The sequence below is a fragment of the Papio anubis genome, chromosome 18 (genome assembly GCF_008728515.1).
Source record: "Papio anubis isolate 15944 chromosome 18, Panubis1.0, whole genome shotgun sequence".
NCBI lineage: Eukaryota > Metazoa > Chordata > Mammalia > Primates > Cercopithecidae > Papio > Papio anubis.
Window position 1 is genome coordinate 60,114,485 of NC_044993.1, and position 13,471 is coordinate 60,127,955.

Below are 13,471 nucleotides of genomic sequence, written 5' to 3' on the forward strand. Positions count from 1 at the left end.
ATTTCTAGTAGAGACGGGGTTTCACCATGTTGGCCAGGCTGATCTCGAACTCCTGACCTCAGGTGATCTGCCTGCCTCGGCCTCCCAAAGTGCTGGGATTACAGGCGTAAGCCACCGTGCCTGGCCTGGTGTTCATTTTTCAAAATATTTTCATTCTGGAAAATTCCAAACACATACAAAAGTAGACACATAGTATAATGAACCCCCAGGTACCTACCGCCCAGTTTCCACAATTATTAATTCGTGGCTGATCTTGTTTCGGCTCTACCTACCACTTTTCCCCTCTTCATATTTTTAGACAAAATCCCACACCATATCCTCATCCATCCACTGGGATTTTAGGAGAATACGGTGCTGAAAGGATTCTGTAATTTCCATCCAATCATCCATGTAACAATACTTCATTGCATGCCTACTAGGTGCCAGGCACGGGGTCAGAGGCTGGGGACCCATGGATGAATAAAACACGTCCAGGTATTACATTCAGACACGCTACAGACAATCAACAAGGAAGCAAATAAATAAAAGATTCAGATAGTGATCTATGCTATAAGGAAAGAAAAATAATTTGAAATGATAGAGGATGCTTTCGGGATGGGAGGCATAATATACAGGGTGAACAAAGAAAGACTTCCTAAACTTTGAGCTGAGTCCTGAGAGACAAGAAGGAGTCAGTGAGGAAAAACCTGCAGGCATTTTCCAGATGGAGTTAAAAGTACTTACAAAGTCTCCAACGCAGGAAAAAAGCCAAGGGCAGGCTGGAAGGCCCATGTTTAGAAGGAGTCACTCTGAGTGGTATAAGGTGACTCAAAAAGGTAGGTAGGGGTGAGACCCAGGAGGGTCTCAGTGGCCTTGGTAAGGATTTTGAGTTTTATTCCATGAGCAATGTGTCTTTGGAAGGTTTTAAGCAGAGGATGGCAAATCCTATCTCAACAAGGTCACTCTGGCTGCTGAGTCAACGAGAAGTCCATCATAGTGGTCCAGGTGTGAGTGAAGGACACTTCAGTGGCAGGAAAGTAAGAGAGGTGGATGGGTGTGATTAAAAAGAATTTTTTAAAAAAATTTTTTAGCTTTATTGAGATTGATAAACAAAAAGTTGCACACATTTAACCTATACATCTTGATGAGTTTGGATATATGCATACACCACCATGTCATCACCACAACTAAGGTAGTAAACATATCCATCACCTCCAAAAAAATGTCCGTGTGTTCTTTCGTGTTATGTTTGTGTGTGATCTTCAGCAAGGACACTTTATATGACATCTGTCTTCTTAACATATTTAAAAGAGCACAATAGCCCATTGTAAACTATAGCTGCTATGTCAAATAGCAGATTTCTAGAACTTACTCGTCTTACATAACAGAAACTTTGTACCCACTGAAACACAATTTCCCTTTTCCCTCTCCCTCAGCCCTGAGCAACCAACTATTCTACTCTCTGATTCTGTGACTTTGGCTATTTTAAATACTTCAAATAAGTGAAATCGTGCAACATTTGTTCTTCTGTGACTGGCTTGTTTCACTTAGCATAATATCCTCTAGGTTCATCCATGTTGTTGAAAATAGCAGAATTTTATTTTATTTTAAGGCTGAATAATACTTCATTGCATATATATATGTATCACACTTTCTTTATCCATTCCTGTGTCAATGGACATTTGGGTTGCTTCCGTATCTTGACTATTGTAAATAAAACTTCAGTGGGCATGGGAGTGCAGTCATCTTTTTGAGATGTGTGATGATCTTTTGATGTATCAGCTTGGCTGTGCTATAGCCCCATGTAATTCAATCAAACACTAATCTAGGTTATGCTGTGAAGGTATTTTGTAGCTATGATTAAAGTCCATAATTGGTTGACTTTGCATAAGGAAGAATATCCTGGATAATCTGGGTGGGCATGATGCGATCAGTTGAAAAGTTTTAAGAGCAGAGCTGAGGCTCCCTTGCTAAAGAAGAAAGTCTGCCTGAAGACCACAGCTTCAGCCTGTGCCCAAGAGTTCCAGTGTATTCTTTCTGGCGCACTGTCCTGTGGATTTGGGACTTGTCTAGCCAGTACTTACAATCTCTTAAGCCACTTCCTTGCAGTATATCTCAATATATATATATGTCCTTTGACTCTGCTTTTCTGTTGAACCTTGATTGATATTAATACAATGGGCTTGGAATATTCAAAGGCAGGGCTACAAGGTTTTCCTGATGCTCTGGATGAAGGAACGAGGGAAAGCAGTCGATTAGAGATTGCCAGCACTTTTGCCCGTACAATTGTCTTACATACATACCCTTTACACTAGAAAGAGCAAAGGTGTTGCCAAACTCAGGGTTGGATGGTTTGCCTCGCACCTTTCTAAGTGATTTCACTCAGTGCCTTTGATATTGTCCTCCAGAAAACGGCTCACCTCTTCAGATCCTATTTATTGACCATTCCTTAAAGTGCCTGAACATTTCCCTGGCCATGCTCAATTAATTAGCACATTTTAAGGGCAAACCTGCTGGAACTTTCAGCAGAACTCCATGAAGTACAAACCAACATTTTCAGTGCCAATGGTTCCAGCCCTCAAATATCTTGAAATGACAATGTTCATGCCTTTCCCTTGTAGTTCATTGCCTTCCTGTTGTGGCTAAAGGATTTGGGATGGGGGTGGGTGGGTTTTGAGCCGTGTCCTTCTGGGAAGGCTCCAAAGTGGGAGAGGCTAAGAGGGGAAAAGACGGTTTTGAATCATAATTTCTTTCTGGACGGCATGATAACAGGTGATCTCTGGAGCCCTTTCAAAGGAGTCTGGAAAGGTGTGTGGCTGCTGCAGTGTTGATCTCAGGGGAGAGAACTGTTCTCTCTTATGAATGATTTGTGGGGAGATTGCTCAGTTGACCACAGATCCTTCTGGAAGTTTCTAGATGCTTTTGAAAATCCCTGCTGTGTGTGGGTAAAGAGACATCTAGAAAGTGGAAAACTGGGGCAAATGTCCCCCCTAGGGCCCAGGAAGCAGTCCATAGTTTCAGGTTCTTTTGAGCAGAGTGAGTGGCTATAGGCTATAGGCAAAAATGTTTAAAATAAGAAGCCATGCTCATTTATAGTCAGGCAGCTCATGACCCATTTCTTTTCCCATCACAAAGGCTAAGGGGTTGGGGGAAGTTTCACTGTGGAACCTGCCCCTGTTCAAAGCTTTCCTTGAAAGTCATAAAAACCAGGAAAGAGCTTCCAGCATTGTAAAAATTATATATGCTCATTATAAAAACAAAATTCACACAGAATATATATCACCACTGAGTGCCTGGATCAACCTGCTGTAAGATCCGCCCTCTCTGTGTATTTCCTATTATGTGGGATAATAAACTCTTTTACTGTTTGAGTCAGAGTTCCCGCGTCTTGCAGCCCAAGCATCCTAACCAATACACATCCACTGACTCAAAATCCCCTGTAATAAACCTCCCTCAGGTGATTCTGACTTATCCTCAAGTGTGGAAACTGCTAGAGAGCTGGAGAGGACATTAAATTGGTCATCACAGGTCCAGTTGCTGGTACTGGCTCTGCCATTAAATTGCTGAGCCATCTGGGGCAAGTCATTTTCTCTCTTTGAGCCTCGGCTTCCATATATGTGTGTGTGTGTGTGTGTGTGTGTGTGTGTACAAAAGGGAAAGAGAAAAGCCTTACAAACTTCTACTTCTACCCAGAGATGATCTCTGTTACATTTTATATTCTTCTAGATTTTTCTGAACACACCTGCACACATAGGAACTCCCTTTCTCTCTCTTGCATACACATGTTCACTCTCACACACACTGGCAATACACATACACATGCTCACACACACACACGCACACACACACACTCAAAGCTTTCTCATACACACACAAACCCACATAAATTTGTATGTAAATGAGATCACATCGAACCTATTCTGTAACCTGCTTTTTACCTGACATTATGCCATGATCCTCTTTCTGGGTCAACACATTTAGAAATATCTCATCAGTTTTAATGGCTGCTTAAAATTCCACTGTGTGGTTAGAACGTGTAATAGCTAACCAGTTCCCTATTGGTGGATGTTTAGGTTGATTTTCGTGATTACTGTGGAGACTGTTGCTATGAGAATCCTTGTGGTTACATCTTAATCCACACGTATAATTTACTGCTTGCTTTAACATGTCTTTTTTTTTTAATCTCTTTTTTAAAAAGTATTTACTTAATAGTCTTTTCGAGGAGTGGAGATGAGAAAATAATGTGGCATTTCCTGAGATGTCTGAATACCCTAGGAACGTTTTCAGTATAGAAATGAAACCAAGAAACCAGGCTGAAGTCAGTGCTGCCCAGACTTTCTGCTTATAAGGATCAGGAAGGTCACATGCTAAAAGCCCAAGATCCTAGGCTCTCTGTGACCTACTGCATTACTCTTCTCAAAGGCTGACCCAGAGGCACCAGGCATAAATGGGGACTCAGCTGCAGCAGGAGAAATTGCTGGGAACCCACCCACTCTCTTCTCTTTCTTCACAGAATCATGCTTCTGTGGTCCAGTTGTACATCCCTCCACCATGACATCATACAACTCCAGGAAAACTAATCTTGGATGTAGTCTGACTGCTTTCAAGGAAATTGCTATTTTTCCTGCCAGTGTTTGCTTCAAGAATGGGCATTTGATATAACTTGGTCCAGTGAGAGGAAAAGGGAAACCTGTTGAAAGATCCAGACAAAGTTTTATCTTTCCAAAAAAAAAAGGAAAAGATAGCTCTTTCCTTCCTTGGGGGGCTGTGGACTCAGAATATTTACCTGGAATTGCTGCTTCAGCCATCTGACATCTGAGACCCATTGGAGGATGGAGCCAACACTAAAGAAAACAGAGGGGAGACTGAAAGAAGCTGGGTTTTTCTTCACACCACTGAGTGCCTGGATCAACCTGCTCTAAGATCTGCCCTCTCTGTATATTTCCTATTATGTGGGATAATAAACTCTTTCACTATTTGAGTTAGAGTTTCCACGTCTTGCAACCCAAGCATCCTAACCAACGCACACCCACTGACTCAAAATCTCCAGTGCTAAACCTGCCTCAGGTGATTCTGACTTATCCTCAAACGTGGAAACTGCTACAGAGCTGGAGAGGACATTAAATTGGTCATCACAGGTCCAGTTGCTGGTACTGGCTCTGTCATTAAATTTTAGCAGAGATGGGGTTTCACCATGTTGGCCAGGCTGGTCTTGAACTCCTGACCTCAAGTGATCCACCCGCCTTGGCCTCCCAAAGTGCTAGGATTACACTCCATGCCCGGCCTGGAGTGGTGACTTCCAAGCCCTTTCCATGCAGAAGCATGCTCTGAATAGTTTTGATTAAGGATATGACGGAATAAAGTATTTTCAGTGAACAATGAGGCTGCTGATTTAATTGACTTTCTTTGAAGGCATCTGATTGGGCCCTTGTCATCCCATTTTTCCAAGTCCTCCCTGTCTGACATTTTCAGGTGGATGAGGAACCTGGAGGTGAACGGAGCTTTGTGATGTCAGCATCCACTTCTGAGGACTGTGGCCTGCTTTCCCAGCAATGTGCTTTACCTGTGGTAAGTTGGTTGTGGGAAAACAGACCTATTGAAACTTTCCAGTGGGACTGGAGGCAGACCACTCAACCCTCCCTAGCCCTGCCCATGATCTAGAAATGATCAGTAGTAAAGACGTAGTTGCAAGAAGCCAGGGTTATGGCTGAACCAGCTGAAGTCTGTAGGCTGTGCTGACGTGATGGGGGCAGCCATACGCGAGCCCACGGCTGGCTACCAGTCTAACGACACACAACTGTGTTAAGGAAGTCACTTTCCTCCACTGTCTTCTTTTTTTTTTTTGAGATGGAATCTTGCTCTGTCCCCAGGCTGGAGTGCAGTGGTGCGATCTCAGGCTCACTGGAACTCCTCTGCCTCCCAGGTTCAAGTGATTCTCCTGCCTCAGCCTGCCGAGTAGCTGGGTCTACAGGCATGGGCCACCACACCTAGCTAATTTTTGCATTTTTAGTAGAGATGGGGTTTCACCATGTTGGCCAGGCTGGTCTTGAACTCCTGACCTCAGGTAATCTGCCCGTCTAGGCTGCCCAAAGTGTTGGGATCACAGACATGAGCCAGCACACCCGGCCCACTTTCCTTTATTGTCTTATTCAGCTCCTCAATCTCCCTCCATTACTGTTGCCATATTCTGTGGATTCTACCCCAACAATAGATTTCCTATTAGCTTCCCCACACCGGACAGTTCTTCTCACCGTCACTGACTTGTTAGTTCAGGCTGTGTCGTCTCGCATAGGGACTGCTGTCATAGCCCTTAACCGCTCTCCCAGTCTCTCGTTTCCAAATTCTCTGCATTTTTAATTGGCCGTCAGAATTTTTAAATTATCTCTCTTAGAGGTTCTCTTAGCTCTAGTGTCATAAAGAATACCTTTGGCTTTGACTAAATCTCAGTCTCTCCTGTCTCCTGGTTCCCATCACTTTCCTCTTACAAATACTTTCCTAAGATAAGAGCTTTTTAAGACCAGACTCCACTTGTAGATACCAGAGGCAATTAGATAAGCAATACGGGACAGGAACATGCTGGCAAATTTTAATTATTTTTTATAGCTCACTATTAAATCATATTAATACGGGCCCAGACACTAATTTCCATCTGAGGTTTATTTTTGAGCACGTTATCCGTGTAAGGCTCTAGGAGAAGTTCTACAGGGAGATAGGTTATACAGCTGTTGATCAAAGGGGCTTGTAGTAGTACTTGATGATGACTTTTTGTGGGACTTAATGCTACCTTCTGAATTGATTACAGCACATCAGGGATTCTCTAGTGCTTGAAAACGTCCAAGTAGAGTTCCTGAAATGACCTCAGTTTTGCCACTTTTTGTCTGGCAAAACTCAGGTTCCATCTGTACAGCTACTGTGACTAAATAGGAGAGGCAGTTGAAAAAAACATTTCTGATGAAGTGCAAAGGAAATGTGGTCAGCCAGTCCTATGTTTCATTTGTAGTAGTTTTTTAAAACTTTGTTTTAGAACAAAAAGATAAGCTTTATTTTTCTTTCTTTTTTTTTTTTTTTTTTTTGAGACAGTTTCACTGTGTCGCCCAGGCTGGAGTGCAGTGGTGCAATCTTGGCTGACTGCAACCTCCGCCTCCCAGGTTCAAGCGATTTTCCTGCCTCAGCCTCCTGAGTAGCTGGGATTTCACCATGTCGGTCAGGCTGGTCTCAAATTCCTGACCTCAGATGATGTGCCCGCCTTGGCCTCCCAAAGTGTTGGGATTGCAGGCATGGCACTGGGTGTGTTTTCCTACAACCAACTTGCCACAGATAATGCACATTGCCTGGGAAAGCACTGTGCCCAGCCTTTATTTTTAATTCTAATAAGGCAACTTTTAATTCATGTTTTATTCAGGTTTAGGGTGGCATGGTATAGAAAAGAGTAATAGACAGGAAATCAAAGGTTCGGGATTCTGGCTCTTCTTTGGGTAGGTTCTATGACCCTGGGCCATGTATTTAATCTTAAATGACTAGACGTTCTGATCTGAAAAATAGGAGGATGATCCTAGGTGAGGGCCATCAGGTAGCTTTCAACTCAAGCCCACTGCTACTGGCTACCTGGAGTTCTGTGTTGAGAATTCTGAGGCTGAGTCATGATCAGTTAGTGATGTCTGTCGTGGTTGCAGGATAGGGAAGCACACGTTCAAGGCATTTTCCATCCTTTTTTTTTTTTTTTTTCCCTGAAATGGAGTCTCACTGTGTTGTCCAGGCCACAGTGCAGTGGCGAGATCTCGGTTCACTGCAATCTCCACCTCCTGGGTTCAAGTGATTCTTTTGCCTTAGCCTCCTAAGTAGCTGGGACTACAGATGTCCACCACCACACCCAGCTAATTTTTGTATTTTTAGTAGACACAGGGTTTTACCTTGTTGGCCAGGATGTTCTCGATCTCCTGACCTTGCGATCCACCTGCCTCTGCCTCCCAAAGTGCTGGGATTACAGGCATGAGCCACTGTGCCCACCCTTTGCATCCTTTTAATATAAGTTTTACACCGTTCTTCTCGCATGTGAAGGTTTATTTATATTTTCTTCCAAAATAATAAACCACTCACGTGCTCAGGTTAAGCTATCTGCAGTGTATTGTCTACTAACTCAGACCTAAAACAAGCTGCAATCTTAATTCAGCCATCGCAATTTGCAGCAGTGAATTGTAGATTATCTTTGACATTCGAGGTTTGTTGTCCATCTTCTTGTGCTACACAGATATCTTTTGACATTTGGCTGCTTGGGATCAGAGACACTGGGCCCATTCTTGTTCCTGACTTTGAGTTGTTTAGAAGCAGTCATTGTGAAGATGGCCATCACAGGGAAGTTTCTTCTGAGTCTTCGTGAGCTTGTAGCTGCTGGCGACTTGTGAAGAACAAAACTGAAGTGATGACGAAGTTGAAGTGAAATATAAAAGACCAAACCACAAAGCTTGAAATGATGCCTAGAATAGAACTAAAGCTCCATTGAAGAGCAAAAGGTGTGAAGACAGGGACTTTAGGAAGAACCTCAGAGGTCATGAGCCCTCTCTAGAGGACATTGAGACCCTGAGAGGTAAAATAATTCCTCCAAGACCCCATAGCTAGTAAGTGGCAGAGTTGAGGCTGTGGACTTCAAGAAGATAGGGCTTTTTCTCCTATACCTGTACTATGTAGCACCTTCCAATTCACTCCAAAACGTATAGAAATTGGGAAGAAATTTGTCACAACTGTAGGATACAACTGTGGCTATATATATATATTTTTTACTTAAAATAAGAACATGTGGGAGTTCCCACATGACATATTGGCATGAAACTCAGTATATACTTCAGGGGCTCCACCCCACACCCCAAGAATTGGCCAAGAAAATTGGGGACTTATGCATAAGCTTATCCATTCAGGCAGGGAGAACCTGAAGTGATGGCAGTTGGTTGTTGCCATTGCCTCTCACTGCTACAACAGTGTTACTGTGGAACACTGGGCTGCAGTCCAACGGCCAAGCCGGGTCCACGTGGAGCATCTTCCTTCCATGATCCACTGGTGCCATACTTGGCTGAGGACATTGCGACCTAATGTTCAGTACATTTGGTCCCGAACACAGCTGTGGTGGGAATGGATGACACAGGTGATTTGAGCATTTGTCCTTTTCAGACTTTTGTCCTTTTCAGACTTGGGACCATTGTCTCCCATGTTTTCCCTGGGGATCTATGCACCCAGGGTGAGGCAACTTTTCCTCTTAAAACTCTCAAAATCAAAGGATATTGATACTGTTCTTTCTCAACCCTTCTTTCTGCAGTGTTAGACGTTCTTTCCCCAACATTACCCTAATTCAATCAATACTTTTTCTTCTCCAACATTAGACCTTGATCACTTCTACAGCAGTAGTTCTCAGTTGGTCAGTTTTGCCCTCCTGGGAACTTTTGGCCATGTCTGGAGACATTTTGGCTGTCATAACTCCGCAGAGAGGCTACAGTGTTTGCCACTGACATACAGTCAGTAGAAGTCAGAGATATTGCAAAATGTTCTGCAACACACAGGACAACTTTACAACGAAGAGTTGTCCGTTCCAAAGGTCAGTAGTGCTGAAGTTGGGAAACCCTTTTCTAAAGGTTTTTAATATGACATTTGTGCTTCAGTTGTGATTTATCTTCCCAAGGGTAGCTGAGGTAGCTTTTTTAAAACTCTAGAGCAGAGAGAGGGGAGGGGTAGCGGGGGAGAGAGAGAGAGAGAGAGAGAGAGAGAGAGAGATGTAACTTAACTCTTCAGCAGGGCATCCCAGTCCTCTTACTAGGAAATTCTTTGTCTTGGCAACACTTCCTTGTATCTACCAAGGTGATAGTTGGGTGAAAAAGAGCTTGTTGGGGGGTGGGTGAGAATGAAAACAAATAGAAAATTCAGAACAATGCACAAACAAGATATCATCAAAACACTCAAATATAATATCTGCTTGCCAAAGATAGTGGAAATTGTAGTGCTAGGCCTAAATATTGCCAGCTTTATAGGGTGGAACTAGACATGCAGAGTAGAGTATTGTTATATGTCTATAAATGTTAGACTTTTAAAAAATGTAGTCAGCCTTTGTACATGCATTTGACTGGGGTTCTCTTGATTCTAGAATATCTTCTCATTCTGCTTTAGATCTGAGGTACCTGATTCCTGATTTTCCCCATGTTATCTTAACCTCTCAGTTTTTTCTCTAGTAGAGTTCTCTTCTTCCCCATCCTCCTCCTTGCAATTTTCTCAAGTGCTTTTCCCACGTTATAGGATATTGCAGCAAACATCTTTGTCCATTTACAACTATTGATATTTTGTTTTTTCTTGGGTCAAAGTCCCAGGAAGGTCAATGAAAATGAATTTTTTATGGAAAATGAAATATGTATATTTTCCAAATTATTTTCCTTCAAATGTAGAGTGCCAAGTCATAATAAATGAATGTGCCTATTTCTTCACACACTCATCAATACTTGATTCTTAAACTTTTCTTATTTTATTTCAGTAGGCATACAAGTCACTTCATTGGAATTTATTTCAATTGAAAATTTTAAAGTTTGCTATATGTATTCATATTTTGAAGGGAAGAAAGGTTACTTTAGTTGATGTTTGTGCCAACTTTTAGGTATATCATTACTTTTATAATCATCCCCTACTTTTATTTGAGAGCACTTTTGGATGAAGCCAGTGAGTTTTATTTTAGCACATTTTATGGAATTGAATTATTCTACTGGACTAGGATATGGACCGTAGATGTATGTGTGAACTGTCTTCTAACACATTAATATACTTTTTCAAGTGCTCTCATTGAGCAACTGACAGGAAAGGAAGGTTAAATAAATCTCAGGGTTTTTTTTTTTTTTTTTTTTTTTGTCATTTAGTCACATTTGCACATTGCTGAAGGGTGGTAATAGCCTGAGTTGTTTAGCAGTCCTAGAGGCAAAAGAGGATTTGCCAAAATGGAGCCCATGTTCACATTGTATTTTCTGGTGAAATTTAAACAGTTGCTGAGTACAGAAAAGCCAGGTTGCTTCTCCTGACTAGCAAAATCTGACCAGCTGCAGATATGGAGACACTTGGCAAAGGACTTCTGCTCACTGGCTGTGTTATCTGTTGCTGCATAACAAGTTACCATAACTTCATGGGGCTTACAACAAACACACTTATTAACTCACACTTTCTGTAAGTCAGGAGTCTGGATATGGCTTAACTGGGTCCGCTGCCACACTTAAGGCAATGGTCAGGGCTGTGGTCTCATCTGATGTTCAATTGGGTAAGAATCTGCTTCCAAACTCACTTAGGTTGTTAACAAAATTCATTTCCTTACAGTCATAGCACTTCAGGAAGCAGTTTTTTCTGGCTGTAGACCAGAGGATTCTGTCAGCCCCTAGAACCTTCCTACAGTTCCCAGAGGCCGCCCTTCTTCTACCATTTAGAATGGAGGCAGATTTTTTTTTTTCCATGTGGACTTTCTCCAACATGATCTCTCACATCATCAAACCTGCAAAGGAGAGCAAATCTCCTTGCAAGATGAGCATTACAATCTCCCCTAACAAAGTCACACACATGTGATCTTGTACATGAGGTCACATACATCCTATCAGTTTGCTGTAAGGATTCTCTCAACACCTGGCTTCCACAAGATGGAAAGAAGGGCTATGGAAATTAGAGATTCAGGATTAGGGCTGGACTCAGTGCCTTTCTCTCATTGTATATGCATCTTGTGGATGACTGTAGTATTTAGTTTCCTGCTTTCATGAACCAACACGTTTCTTTAATTGAGTCAGTTCTCTCTCACCTGTCATTGAAAAAATCCTTACAATACATTCTATGCTGCAGTGTCTGCATCTGTAAATGGGGATAATAAGAGAACCTACCTCATAGGGTTATCGTAATGAACACAGAGCTCCTAGCACTGAACTGCTGTTATTATCATTACTGTTTGCAAAGACCTGGGAGCTAAGACCATATTAGGGAGTTTATGTGCAGAGACTCTTTAATATTACACAAGGTTGATCAGGAGGCCTTGAAGAATGGAAACCAAAGTTTGGTTGCAAAAAATGCTTTCTGACCTGGAGTTGAGAAATATTAAAATAAGTGATTGAATGCACTGTTCAACACATGCTTCCCGAGAAATCTTTGTTGACTAGGCTGGTTCATCACCTGTCCAGGCTAGAATAGATTTCATGGAGGCCAGAAGGCATGTTGGTGACTTCTCTGAGTGGGAGGCCTGTTGACTTCTCCCCCAGGCCTTCTCTCATCCTTTCCTGACAATGCTTTCCTCTAAGAGAAAATCTATTACACGACACGATCTTTTTTGGCACCTGCAGACCCACTCCGGGAGCCATCTCAGAGGGAACAAAAATATTTTCATGGTTTGTATGCAACACGTCTAGGCCTAAGTTCCCAGAATGAACCGTGTATTAATATATTGAATTTCTACCAGGTAATTAGCAAGTTTTCTCTACTCAGCCAGTTTGGAGAATTTTCCTCTTATGACAGCAGAAACTCTATTTTTCTTATCTTACAGGTTTTCAAGATGCTTTTTTTTTTTTTATTCTGAGTTACTTATTTTACTAGGTGAATTCATTCTGAGTCCTTGAATGTGCAGAATGATAGCTGCTACACCCTCAGGTGAGATGGGAAACCAGCAGTGCATGGAGATGCGACTGAATACCCTGTTCCTCCCTGGACTTTGTTCAGAAAATAAGAGGATGGGAAGGTCATACCCAATGGTCCTTGCCAATTCTTATCTTGTCTTGCCGATAGACCAATTACTCCTTTACCTTAAAAAAAAAGTCCATATATCTTAAGATTCATTTATTTTCTCTATAAAAGATGTTTCTACAAGGAAGGGGAGCTGACAAATTCTTACTGTATTTTCCCAAAATGCAACCACATAACACAGAAATATGGTGGGTTTAGTTTGAAATCAGTCCTGAGAATACGTAACATACCTGGAAGGTTGTAAAGTCTTTGAAGTCTGTGCCTTATTATATCCCAAACTTACAATCCGATTTACAGTAAGTCAAGGATCTCCAACTTCTGGGCCATGGACAAATAGCAGCCACTCCCCATCACTCACATTACTGCCTGAGCTCCGCCTCCTGTCAGATCAGTGACAGCATTAATTCTCACTGGAGCGTGAACACTATTGTGAATGACACATGCAGGGAATCTGGGCTGTGCCTTCCTTATGAGAATCTAATGTCTGATGATCTGTCACTGTCTCCCATCACCCCAGACGGGACCATCTAGTTGCAGCAAAACAAGCTCAGGGCTCCTCAGGGCTTCTACATTATGGTGAGTTGTATAATTATTTCACTATATATTACAATGTAATAATAATAGAAATAAAGTGCATAATAAATGTAATGTGCTTGAATCATCCCAAAACCATCCCCACACACCATCCGTGGAAAAACTGTCTTCCATGAAATCGGTTCCTGGTGCCTGGTGACATTGGGACTGATGTCACAAGTGATCAGCA

General features: G+C 42.1%; 2 long non-coding RNA genes across 3 annotated transcripts; one reads left to right on the forward strand and one right to left on the reverse strand.

Annotated features, from left to right (window-relative positions):
* Window positions 1-926: 926 nt before the first annotated feature.
* LOC116271318 lies at window positions 927-4,825 on the reverse strand. Of its 2 annotated transcripts, none has more exons than XR_004179838.1 (3): window positions 4,766-4,825; window positions 3,918-4,669; window positions 927-1,000 (listed from the first exon to the last, which is right to left on the reverse strand). It is a non-coding gene; the product is annotated as an uncharacterized LOC116271318 (long non-coding RNA). The 2 variants fall into 2 exon arrangements; XR_004179837.1 differs by lacking the exon at window positions 927-1,000 and adding an exon at window positions 1,853-2,204.
* A 680-nt stretch (window positions 4,826-5,505) lies between these two features.
* Window positions 5,506-13,266, forward strand: LOC116271319. Its single transcript, XR_004179839.1, has 3 exons — window positions 5,506-5,547; window positions 9,351-9,562; window positions 12,512-13,266. It is a non-coding gene; the product is annotated as an uncharacterized LOC116271319 (long non-coding RNA).
* The last annotated feature ends 205 nt before the right edge of the window (window positions 13,267-13,471 follow it).